General features: G+C 41.5%; 1 long non-coding RNA gene across 1 annotated transcript; it reads right to left on the reverse strand.

The window, feature by feature from the left end:
• Positions 1 to 6,802: 6,802 nt before the first annotated feature.
• On the reverse strand, positions 6,803 to 13,579 carry LOC108445777. Its single transcript, XR_001860752.1, has 3 exons — positions 11,630 to 13,579; positions 9,821 to 9,898; positions 6,803 to 8,908 (listed from the first exon to the last, which is right to left on the reverse strand). It is a non-coding gene; the product is annotated as an uncharacterized LOC108445777 (long non-coding RNA).
• Positions 13,580 to 13,585: the final 6 nt, after the last annotated feature.

Here is a 13,585-nt window from a genome sequence, read left to right on the forward strand (position 1 = left end):
GCACTAACAAGGCAATTGGTGAATCTTCTTACTACTGCTGGTATGTGAGAGACATGGGATTGTGATACACATTACAGCAAAATCAACTTCAGCTTTGGAAAACAAAGTAGGACCACTGCCATGCAAAGTTGTTGGTTTTTTTTTTAATAGGGGTCTGGTTAATTTGTTTAACTACTGGGCTTACAGATGTCCTACTTTCAATTCCAGTACAGGGACAGGAAGGTTACACAAAATTAATATGGATTTAGAAAGGAATCAAGACATGGAGCATTTATGACAGACTAGCTGTTTGCTTGTTGATATTGTGTATCTTTTTGCTATAGAACCTCATTAACCTTGCTAAACAAAAAAACCCTATTTGTATGAAGCTCGGTGGAATAATAATGTAAGCTGGAGATTTTACACTGTATGAAATGTTGTCACCAAATGCATCCTCTACTATCCTTAAGCACCTTCTAGCCTTTTACAGGTATTTTTTTTATTCACTTGATTTAAAAACAAAGCAATCTTTACTGAGAGAAATTCTGTCCCTCATGTGACAGATACCTTGAATCAAGATCAGTCAGACATCCTCAGTCTTGTGTCAAATATAAAAAACCCAATAAAATATTAACAATATGCCAATGCAATATTAACACTGGGCATTTTATAAATGTGGAGAATGGAAAAGATCTTGAAACATAAAATGAGACTCTTTGTATTCAGGTGGAATAGATATCTTTTATTACTAAATATGTGCATTGACCTAATCCCTATTTTAAATGAAATATAATGAAATGTACAGGATACGTAGAGCATAAAGTCACACGCCTGTAAAAAGCCTATCTGTTGTATTTCCTGACTTAAAAAAATAAACCCAACACTTGAAAACTTGATTCCTTCATAAAATCCGCAATATGGTACATTAATAATAACTCAGTGTTACGTAAAGCTAAAATCTGCTGCCAAACATGAAGGTTGCCAAGTTAACATTGACTTGCAGATAACCATTATCACGATGGAGAGCTTTTCCTAGATAAGAACTTATTCACTGAAAATGCAGTATTCACAAATCAAAGCAGTCCTTAACTCATGTAACATCTGGCAAACACATCTGAACATTTCTTTTCAGGGATGAAAATCCTTTGGCTTTATTAATCAAGTAGATGAAGAGCATTCAAGAGCATGACCCCACAGGGCAAAGGTTAAGGCCTAAGTTGGGGTATCTATTTTGCAGTTTCTGCTCCAAGTTCACTTAAGAGAAGATTTTGCCTTTTAGTTCTCCCTCACTGGGCTGCTAGTAAAAGCGGAGGGGAAAGGAAGAATGATGAAAATTACCATCTGCTCCTATTTATCCAAGTGTATCAGTGTCTTTTTACTTTTATTAAAAATGGCCAGAAATATTTTGCATAGACGGTTATGTTAATGTGCCATCTTTAAAATGTTTGAGTTTGGTTCTACCTGAACCAATATGCAAAACCTTATCCTGGCTGCCAAAGCAAAAACACCATTTATTCACCCATTTTTATAAATCAGTACCTTTAGTAATGCATTTTCCAGGACTCTCTTCCTTTAGAAAATTCTGTCCTGTGGAACCCTGCCACATCCAGAGAAACAGAAAAGGATCAAATACAGGCAGGATGTAAAAATCTCACTGCTGTGCAGGGACAGGAAGCAGAAATGATACTAACAATAAATAACTAAGAGAATTATCACAGAGCCTGGCTTTTACCAAAAAGAACAGGCTGCAGGTGCTGTAGCCAACATATTCATTGCATAGAAACACAGATTTTTATCACTTAGAATGCTTCACTTCCATGTGTAATACCAAAAAACCACAGTCAGCATCTGAACTGCCTGGACAAGGTGATTGAATGGACCCTGACCAGTCACTTTTGCTACAATCAGCCTCCCTCAGTGCTCCTTCCTCAACTGCATTTAGCATTAATCCCACCTAACCCAGATTAGAGGGAGCTGAAACCCAGATTGGATACCACTCCCACTTAAGATATAAACCAAATAAAATGATATTGATATACTTCAGAGGCTTATAGAACACTCCAAGTTCATTTAACTAAATGTTCATTAAGAAATCACAGCAAGTAACAAAGAAGGGACCTAGCTGGAAACCTGTTTTCCAGAGCTATAGATACCTTAATTTCACTATTTTCTTTTCTTTCACGAGTTTCCTGTTTCAGACCTTTTAAGAAAAAATCTGTATTTAAGATGTCAAAAGATCTTCTTAAGAACCAGCAATATTCTCTCTAGGGGTTGTTTTAGGCAATTACAGTTTTACAGTTTCCTCTTCACATTGGATAAGGATCTTGGATAGTGTCAGATATTTGGTATGTAGACACGATCTTGGCCCCTGGATATGAAGTTGTCATAGCTACTCTGGATGGTTTCTAAACACGATCAAATCCTCCACAGGATCCTTCCCAAGTTTCATGGTATGCAAAGGGCTTCTCTTTAAAAAACAATAGTTTGCAAGACTGTGTGCGTAATACAGTTTTTCAGGTAGTTTGGCATTTTCTTTTGAAAAGAAATATTTTTTAAAATTTTAAAATAGGGAGAGGGTGAGAAAGAGAGACTGTAGACCAGCTAAGAGAAAGCTCATCATCTAAAAACACAGGAAAATGCTCCAATTCTTTCATGCAAACTATACAATAAATTCTGGTTTGGTCACGCAGTGTAGAACTGGAATAAATTTATCAACATTGGAGAAGCTGAGCTCAAATTATACTAGAACAGCTGAGAGTAAAGCCAGGCCTTTAGTTTTCATATTGTGTTCAGCTCTCCTATAATTTAAGAAGAAACATAAATCAGCAGCTCATCATCTTTGGAAATATATAGAAAAAGTAATTTTCTTCTGGGCCTAAAGACATAAGAATGCTTTAATTACCTTTAGCTTCAAAGCAATAATCCTGAAATATGGTCCTACTTTAGAATATGGTCTTATAAGCCTTTTAACATGGGAAAGGCAACATTTTCCAAACTGCATTTCACCCTAGATACTCAGATTAGTCTCTGCTCTTTTCCATTGTCAATGCAAGATGCAAGAGCAGAATAAATAACAAACAGGGATTGTTGATTCCAAAGGTAACTACAGGATACGTTCATACCAGAGAAGACAAAAACGGAATTTTAGTGAATAGAAAGTGGTTTAGAACTAGCTCTTCAGTGAGAACTATTGCCACAAAATACTGCTATTGAAATTGTTAAAAAAAAAAAAAGAAAGGAAGAAAGAAAACCAACTCAACTTAGTAGGTTAGGTCTGCTTTGAGTAGGAGGTTGGACCAGATGACCTCCAAAGTCCCTTGCAATCTAAATCATTGCATGATTCTAAACAAACTGGACTTTTCTTGTAAACATATTTGTTAAAGAGACTAAAAGAGATTTAAAAATCAAGATTGATTGGACAGGTACTTACTATTATAGGAAAAGTTACAAATAGTCAGTTACAAGTAGCAAAAATATTACTTCCTCAGAAATACAAAAAATAATGACCCTATCATTTGAGCATTCAATTAAAGTCTGCTCAGAGAAAAATATAATGTATAACACTTTAATCTTTTTGCCTAAGCTTTCCCACTGATGGGACACAACCTTTTGGTCATGTATATCACTGCTTCTCTCTCAACCACAGTCCTCTTGTTGAATACCAAAAGACCCAAGGAAATAATGTTGTTGAATACAGAATTTTATGAAAATCTTAATGGAAAATGTTTCGCTGTAAATCTTTTAGGAAATTTAGCCTTAATATGGGATCACTCATGAACTGGGCTCTTAATTTCTTGTTGGTTAAGTTAATTACACTATGATTGCTAGCAATTTTTCATCAAAACAGGAGGCTGTTTTATCATATCTTTTATGTTTTCCTTCACTAGAGTACACTGGAAAGTATTACAAATGTAGACAGAGGACCATTGTTAAACGGTGGTATTTGTGCTTGTAAATTTAATCCAAAATAAATTTGTCATAAACTAGCAATAAAATGGAATATAAGACTGACATTAAAGAAGTGGATTTTGCCACAGTGAACTAGTGAAAAGAGGAATCTTAGAGGTATATTAGGTGAAAAACAGGTAATACATAAAGTTTATTGTATTGAGTCTTCTATTGCACATGTGTTACTTGACAGTGCTTTGGGGTTCCAGCTGTGGACACAAACATGGTCAGATGAGGAACTAAACAAAAGCAGCAACTACAAAGGCACAGAGACTCTACTGATGCCAGTGTGTGTGTACAGACCGAACCTCGCTACCGAAAAACCCCACTGAAGTCTCTACTTCCATCCCACTCAATCTAACCACAGAGAGAATCCCTTGTTATTTCAAGGAAGATATTAGAGTCAAAATGGACCATGTTGCACTAATTTGAAGAATAATTACAATAATTCTTCCTAGTGCAGTTAGACTATGCCAAACAAGCTCTGTTGGTTCAAATGTTGGCACTTTCATGCTTGCATTTATGTGCAGAGTTGTAACCCTAGGAGCTATTCCGGCATTCCCCATGTCCATCTCTTTGTTTTCCCAGTGTTATGACGTGAAGCTGTTTTTAGATCTGCTTGCAAGTCTCTGAATCAGCAGCACAAGAGACTGAACTGCTTTCATTGGTTAAAGGCAGATACCAGTAAACACTTCCAGGACAGAATTACAGAGCATTTTCACTCCTCTGCTGCTATTCACTTGAAGGAGTTTGAGTTTCTGCTGATAGTTATCCTCTAAGATCTGGGACCCCTTTTGACCCAAACACATGGAACTGATCTATGTGGTACCACTATGGTCCTCAGAGATACCTGGTTAAGATATTCTTCAAGATCAGGCCCAAAGCATGAGGAAAGGTTACTCAACTGTTATGAAATGTACAAGTACCACAGTAGAACTATTTTCTGTTTTCTCTACCTTTATCATGACTTTGCTGGTAGTATTTCTATTTCCTCCCTCGTTGAAAAGGCCACAGTTTAAAGCCTCTCCCACAAAGATGTATTTCCTTCCAATGGGTATATAGCTTGACATTTTTTGGGTTTTATTCCCCTTGCAGTACATCTTTAAACCTTTAAATATTTTTAGGCCTTGTGCATCTTACAAGGAGCCACAAGTACTTCCTGAGACAAGGAAGGTGCAGAGAAAATAAAAGTCTCCCATCTCATCACGATGTAAATGCACCCTCACCCTTCTTCATTTTTTTTTCCCCTTTGTTAATCATCCTCTACTTCAAAATATGAATTTAAAAGATCAGTCTGTCTTTCTTCAGATGAGGGCATCTTATCATCAGTAATTGTAAGCCTGGGCCACTGCACAGGATGCTATAAAGACACCAGATATAAAGACAGTTCCTCCCCTGCAAAGCTTCCTATAAGACACCACAGTTGGACACAACACACCCAGAAAAAGAAAAAAAAATGGAGACTTGTAGTGCTATTTTGCAAAAAATCAGGTAAATTTGCACTTGGACAATACCTGTCTGTTAGGAAATCACTGGAAAGACCTGTATGACTAGATGAATGCTGCTCAGTTGTACTTACCCAGCCAAGCTAACGCTGGGGAAAAACAATTAATCCATGGAAGTTGTATTCCTGAGTGAGAAGACATGGTGCTGGGCAGCAGCACACATCACAGCAGCTCAGGATTCAGATTTGAAGCCTGGAGCCCCTGTAGCTCTGGAGAAGGCAGCCTCCCTGACCTTCCCAAAGTGTAGTATTTTGAGGGCTTTTTCTGCAACTGTTCTCTCACTTAATCCTTTCTAAAGCCACTGCCAAGAAGGGAAGAACAGTTTTCCAAGGTCCCACAGGTGCAGACTTGGTACATCTGGAGAAGAAGATTGTTTCCTCCTTCCGTGTCCCTCTTCCCTCTTCCTACCCCTGCCTTGCCACGTAGTCCCTCCATACTCTTGGAAAATTTAGATTTGAGCTTAGCTGTAACCAAACTCTACACTCCAGTAAGGCTCAGCTAAAAGACCTGATGAGGAAATGCTGCTGCTGAGAAACATCTGGGCTTTGTTTTATGCAACCAAAGAGTTAAAATTATTGTCAGAAATACCATAATGTATAAAAGCTGCAAACACCCAACCGTAGTGTCAGACTTCCAAGTTGTACAAATGTATTTGTCTCTCCTATTTGTAAACGTTATTTGAACAGAAATAGCACATTGTAACAGCCTAACAAGAAGCAGTCTTTCTGACGATGTTTGAGACTTCTTTGCTCCACTGTATGGAAATATTTAAGACTTAAAAGATTTATATTACAAAATAGCATTTTAAGTGGCTCTGTCCTGTTCCCAGTAAAGTCAAAGAGGGGGTTACCGTCAGCTTCAATAAAAGTGGCATAAGGGCCACTTGCATTTTTACATGATTTTTTTTCTGTTTTATTCCAAGAGTCAAGAAGTCCCTCCAAAGGCTCCCAACTCCTTAAAAAAAAAAAAAAAAAAAAAAAAAAAAAATTCAAGCAGGTGATCAAGCATCCACCACTGTCATGGCCAGACATGAATGTCCATCAAGACCTCTGAATGTCGGAGTTCCACCACACACAGTATTTTGGGCACAGAGAAACACCGCCTATTTCCAAGTTTAGGATTGGAAGACTTTTGTTGCCTTTTAAAATACTTTCTCACAATGTCCAGCACACCATCCCATTTGCTCTGAGACAAAGATTTTCACCTTATGCACACACTTCAAAGATAAAACTCAACATGAACTAGTAAGTAATAGAATCTGATCCTTTAAAGGGATTAGAGTTTGAGTAAAGTCAGAAGCCTTTGATTCATTTTCTTTTTTATGATTGACAGATGCTAAATTAAATTATATAAATGAACAAACAGTCCCATAAATTTTTTAAATCCATGTTTTAATTTAAACAGCACAAGGACAAACATTTATCTTCAACTGAGTTTTCCCACCAGCCTCCAGAATTAAAATGTTTTTCTTGGTTAGTTTTTATGTTTTATGCTCCGATTTTTTAATAATTATTTGGATCATGCATTTTGCATTTATGTTGATCCTTAGCTGTGAATAGCAAAATCCTATCTAGCTTCTTGATGAAAGTTTACAGGAAACATGGAAATGACATATCCTAATGTTTTCTTTATTCTTTCTTCTTCTGTTTCTTATTATTTACCTCCCTTTTTAGTAATTTATTGAGAATTATAAGCTCTGTTGGAGACCTTATACTGTGCATATGTGGGCTGGGACACCTTTCACTAGTCCAGGTTGCTCCAAGTCCTGTCCCACATGGCTTTGAATACTTCCAGGGATAGGGCAGCCACAGCCTCTCTGGGCAACCTGTGCCAGGGCCTCACCACACTGTTTTCCGTCTGGTGCCACGCTTTGGTGTTCTGCTTGAAGAGCCCTAAGTGACCCTTTAAGCTTAAACACAACCAGACAAGTTTCATAGTTTCATCCCACACATTTATGAGGGACAACACGGTAATGTCACACAAATGTGATCCAGTGACTTAATTAGAACCAAGTTAGCAGAGACAGAGTGAAGCTGTACATCTCCTGAGAGTTCTGGGGGACTGCTGCAGGAGGGTGAAGGCCAGGAAGAGATGGGAAAGGTTAGTAAAAGGACGGGAAAAAACCTCACAAACCCAAACCAGAACAAACCAACATGCATTTTATAGGGGGAAAAAAGTTAGAATCTAGTGGTATATTTTAAAAGAGAAAGGTTAGAAAAACATTCAGGGAGAGCGCCCAAAGAGTTAATTTCCGGCAGCACTTGAGGCAGCAAAGCCTGAGAAGGCTCCTGGCGCCCTCTGGTGTGAGGCGGGAGCAGGAGTGGAAATTTCCTCTGGAAAACAGCTTTGTCCTAAAATTCAGGCAGATAAAATGACTCTTAAGCGTCCTGATGGGAAGAGCAGTAATTTGACTTCCCAAGCGAAGCCTTGCTTGGGGTACAGCTTAGTTTGGGGGTGATGGGGAGGGAAGGGGGAAGGTTGTTTTATATTTATTATTATTATTATTATTATTTTTACTTGTTTTTCTTTTTCCTCCGGAGTCTCAAGTTGGGCCGGCTGCAATATGAAGAAAGGGGCCCTGAAAGCCGGTAAATGAAAACCTCGCAGGAGCCTCGGAATAATGGTTGCAGCAGGACAAATACCCTTAAAAAACAACAAAACCCCCAAACTATGTGCACCTATTTCCCTCCCGTCTGGAGTTTCCAAGGGAGGGATAGCCTAAACGAGCACGGAGGAGAAATGTCTTCTTCCAGAATGACTTAAATAGTAAAAGGGAAAAGCCTTCGAAAAAAGAGAAAAACAAGCAAACGAACAAGCAAACAAACAACAAAACAGAAAAGGCATTCTTGACTTCAAGCACCTCTCCCTTAAAATTGAAGGATGCTCCCTAACCCAAATCGACACCCTTATTTTAATTGCCAGGAGAGTGAGGAGAGCTCTCTGCTAGCAGGCTAAGAATTCACATTTTTTAACATGGTGGGTTTTTTTTTTCCTCCTTATTTTTACAATTAACAGCAATAATAGCTACTTGTGAGGAACAAATGCACAAAAGCCCACACCTAAATGCAAAGGGGCCAACAGAGCAAACATCAGGATTATTCCTTTAGGTACCTGTTGAGGAAATATCCTCTGGTTTTAACCCCTAAAATTAAAAGGGGGCGGGGGCGCGGTGTTTATGCTGATTGGAGACAAATACACAGAACTTTCCAGCTCATCTTTACCAGCTGTTTTTCCTTCATTCCTAATATCTTCCAGCAAATGCATCTTCCAACCCCTCCCAGGAGACCTGATTTTTGGCAGGAACCGCTTTTTGGCAGGGGATGGTCCTGCAGTCCGGCCGCAGTGGGGGGCCCCGGCTGCAGGTCTGCCCCCGCGGGGGTCTCCAGGTGGGAGATGGTAACGGGGATTTCAGCTGGCCTTGGACTGCAGCTCTTCCTCTCGGCATCCTTTCCATGTGGGCAGGAGAACAAATTTACCTTAAAAACAAAACATAGGTTTGTTTTATTACTTTTTTTCTTAATGAGGTCTTTTTTTAAATATATATACACACATATATTTGTTCGTTGTTTTTGTGTATTTATTTGGTTTTGGTTTTTGGTTTTTTTTTTCTTTTAAAAAGGAGGCTTTTTATACAAGTGCTTTCACCTCCTGATCTGTCAACGCTTGACAAAGTTTGGGGAAATAAGCGGCAAGTCCCTGACGGCCGCTCTGCTTTTTGCATACCAACCAAAACACACTTCCTTGGGGTAAAAAATGCTAAACTAAACACAATTTATCTAGTGAAAGCTAGCAGATTTCTGTTGTCAAGATGCAGGCGAGGTTCCGCACCTCCCTTGGTTTGTAGGCATACACGCGTGGTGCTCTTCCACCCCAAGCTCCCCATCGAAGTGCTTTGAAAGAGGAAAGATACTAGTATTTTTTTTCCTTTTTTAATTAAGGGACCCATTTTACAGGCAGCGATAAGTCAAAGCAAACTGTGGCCGAATTCTTGTAGGAAGGGTCATGCGCGGGCGGATTTATCCTATTAATAGGACACAGGAAGAGCCGGGAGAGCAAACGCCAGCCCTGAACACAGCGTGGTATGTTATTTGAGGTAATAGTTTGAGAGTAGACACTCAGTACTTTGTAGACGTTCAAACGCGTCGTTATTTCGTGTTAAATAACATTTTAGAAGACGCTCCCCCCGTTTTTCTGCTGGAAGGATGCGGGATTATTTGGAAGCATTTAAAATGGAGAGGAAAAAAAATCAGACGACAGCTCCCTGTGGGAAGCTAATCGACATTACAGATAGTAAACGTCCTACTATTAAGGGCTGCTTTGACGCAATTGGTTTTAAATAATAAACATATAAATACAGGAAATAATTCTAAGACCACATCGGAGTTTACCTGGAAATGACGGTAAAGTAACAGAGCATTCCCGAAACTGTCAGTACCTCTCAGGCAAGCCTGCTGAAGGACTGATAGCTGGCGGCAAAAAAAAGAAAAAGAAAAAAAAGAATAGGACACCCTCCGAGCCCCAAGGTCGCCGCAGTTAGGAGGAAACACACAATACGTCTCTAAAAATCTCGCTCGCTTAATTGTTACTTTTGTAGTTAAAGTATTGGCTGATGCCGCAGACATTAAACATCCCAGTAACGCGATTACAGACGTACGGAACATTTAAAACATGACCCTACCAGTTTAAGAACTAAGCCTTTTAGGAAAAAAGACTCTGATAGCTATTCATTTTCCCTAGTTAGGAATTAATGTTTTTCTTAAAGAATTCTGTTTACAACAGAGACTTCACAAAACAAGATTTCAGTAATTTTGCTTGTATTGACCTTCCTCTTCACAAGCAGTAAAAAATGTAGAATTCAGGAGGTGCAGGATTTTTGGTTGGTTGTATTTTTTTTAACTATTTTATTTTATGTCGAGCTTTTATTGCTGTTTTTTTGGTTGGTTTTTTTTTTTTCAGATCCACTTTGTATCCATGTTTAGTACATTAGTCCATTAATAAGAATATCCAGAAGAAAAAATAAAACAAAACTATGGAGGTGACGAGTAGGGCCTTACTGTACTTTTTTAACTAACTGAAAGACAAAATTTCTATTGACTTAGGTTGGAAGTGAACGAGGCCCTATGAGAATCACTACAGGAGCCAGGTGTATTTTCCTTTGTCTCCTCAGCCTTGAGAGACGAGCGGGACGATGCCGCACACCGGCCCCGGCGGCTGCACCATCCCGGGGCAGGGCTGCTCCGGCCCAAGCGGCACGGAGCTGCTCCCAAAACTCTCCGGAATCCCTCCCCACCGTCCGGGGTCCCTTCCTTTGCAGAGGGAGGGCACACGAGTGGCAGGCGGCAGCTGCCCTGCTCGAGCGGGACCGACGGACCGGCGCGGCAGCGGGAGCCAGAACCAAGCCAGGGGCTTTGCAGATATTCCCTTCCAAAGCGCAGAGAAAAGGGATTACACTGAATTATCAAGTACCCCGCAATATTCTGCTTCGATTCACACTTCGAATAAATTACTTTTCTAATAATCCATTAACTGCTTTAACGACCAGTGTTACTTATTCACCAGTGCTCCGTGAAAGTTACTTATTTGAAAATTCTTTGCGATTTCCAGTTGCTCTCCACATAACATGCACTATTCGAAGAAAGCAAGAGGGCTTTCAAACAGGAAAACACAGAGTTAGTCCCTCATTTCTCAAGACCAGCACGGCACTGGGGCTCCTAGTTTTATTTTTAATACAAAGAAAATTATTTTCCCCCTTGCTAAGCGCTCACTGTTCCCGTGGATCTCCCTGGAAGGTGCTGGGTGCTGAAGCCTTAGGAGAAAACGGGCCACCTTCCGAGAAAGGCCTAACTACGGACTTAAACAGCCTCACTTGAACAGCCCACATTAACAAGCAATAAACCCTACGACTTCGTTTCAATCCCAAATTCACTGTATCACGCTCAAAGGATGACGTAAACAATGTGAGCACTACAGAAAGTGTGCGAAAGTTACAGCCGAAACGGGAATTAAAAAACAAAAAAAAAAAAAAAAAAAAAAAGCATGCTGCCACAGACTTGGAGCAGAGCAGCTGTTTAAAGTGAGCAATATATCCCAGCTTGTAGAGCTCCAGAAGACAGAAGCACAGCCAGCGCGCTCCGACCGCCGTCCCACGGACACCGCAGCGTTACACGGGGTGTAAATCCCGCTGCCCCGGCACCCACCTGCGGGGGATGCCCAGCACAAGGACCGCCAGCTGAGAACCAAAACCTCCGGGGGGGAGAGCCCAGGGCGCCCCCGACTCCCACCAGTTATTTTTATCCGCGTCCGGCCTTTCCAACTCATCAGATATTCGCTGCGAGGCGGAGCAATAGAAGAGCACCCTCAGAACTCAGCCGGGCTCGCAGGGACACACAGAGCCCAGCACCGGGAGCGAGCAGCCCGCGGCACCAACAGGGACGCAGGCAGGGCTGCGGCATCGGGCCCGCACACTGCCCTCCCTGATCGTTAAATTAGCAACAGAAAGAGTTAATTACCCAAACCCCAAATATTGTGGAGATCTCAGTAAAGCAAAGAAAGAAAATTAAAAACCAACAAAAATACACCCCCAAATACCAGCCTAGGACAGGCGGGCAGCAGCGCAGCACTGCTGGCTCACGGAGACGGAGACTGAGCTCGGATTACCCTCCGCGACGCTTCCAGCACGGAGGGAAGGAACCTTCTTTTTGTCGTTGTTGTTGATTTGGTTTTGGTTTTTTTTTAAAGTTTAGTTAGTTAGTTAGTTAGTTAGTTAGTTAGTTTCCCCCCCTGCAATGTCTCTTCTCTTTTCTGCACGAATCAGCAACCCCGTCCCCGTGCACTAGGCCCTGCAGAATCTTCCAAAACAGTTTAATAAGGGGTAAACCCGGGATTAAGATATTCTGATTGACATTTAGTTTTTATACATATAAAATCTATAAAGTACAGATTATATATTTATACGCACATATTAAAATATATATCTAACCTCCCCCCAGCCTTTTTCAATATATCGGGAAAAAATCAGACTCGAGGTAATGCAAAGTCAGTAAAATGAGCAGCTTTTCTCTGGCTCTGTCTGACAGGCTTTGTCTTTATGTCTGCGTCAGACAGTGCTCAGTCTAAAGCAACGGGATTAACCAGGACGATCCCCGGGTGATCCTGAGCAGCGTGACAAACCGCAGTGATAAAATATGACGGTGCCACTCTCTGCAAACACCTCGGGATTGTTTTACAGTGGTACATCCCCGGTTATCCCTCTGCTCGTGACTGCCGGCCGCGGGGCTGGCTGCAGGAATTAAAATCCACCATCGCACCCGGGGAAAGTTTTAAATCCCAGGATTCGCTTTCCTCTTCACGAACAGTAAAAAAATTCAGGTGTGGCGATAAGCTCGCATGTAAAAACCGTGACCGGGGGGGGGGCAAAGCAATTTTTTGAAGTTATTTTTAAATAAAAAATGTAGTGTTCAGGAGTAGCGATAAACTCATGTAAAAATCGTGACACGGGTGCAATGCAAGTATTTTTAAACAATCGGTATGGGTTTCTCAAAAGGATTAGTATGATTTCAGCAACCTTGTCTTCGAAATACACTTCGGGGGCCCGGAATGTTACATGCTCGGTTACTCGAAAGGGAAAAGACGCACCGGGACGCCGTGGATGTTAGCATTTTGGTGAATTTTTGTTAGACCCAAAGAGAGGAGCCCCGGGGAGGGGGGAGAGCAGGCGGTCCCTGCACACAGCGCCACACAGCCAGCCTCGCCATTTTACACAGCCACCGCTCCTGCGCATTAAACGGGACAGCGGAGGACGGGGTGGGATTAGCTCCAGGAGTGGCACAAGCGTTCATCCGGGGGCTGCGGAAGAGCCGAGGAGCCCCCAGAGGGGCATGCGAGCATACAGAGCCCTGCGCCCACCGCGCCCCTTCAGCGCTGCTTCCGGAGAGCGCCAAGATTTAAAAAAAAACCTTGGTGACAACGAGGGAGGAGAGCCGCGACCTCTTCCAGTTTGTGTTTCCAGGCACGGCCCTCCAGCCTAACACGCCCGTGTCCCCTGGTGGAGGGGGTACCGAAATGAAGATGTCTGTGGGCCGCGGGGTCCTGCCCCCCACGGCGGAGAGGGCTCTGCGCTTCGCCAACCGGGATCCCACTGTCCGGCACCCGTC

Source organism: Corvus brachyrhynchos, unplaced genomic scaffold (assembly GCF_000691975.1).
Source record: "Corvus brachyrhynchos isolate BGI_N302 unplaced genomic scaffold, ASM69197v1 scaffold523, whole genome shotgun sequence".
NCBI classification, from domain to species: domain Eukaryota; kingdom Metazoa; phylum Chordata; class Aves; order Passeriformes; family Corvidae; genus Corvus; species Corvus brachyrhynchos.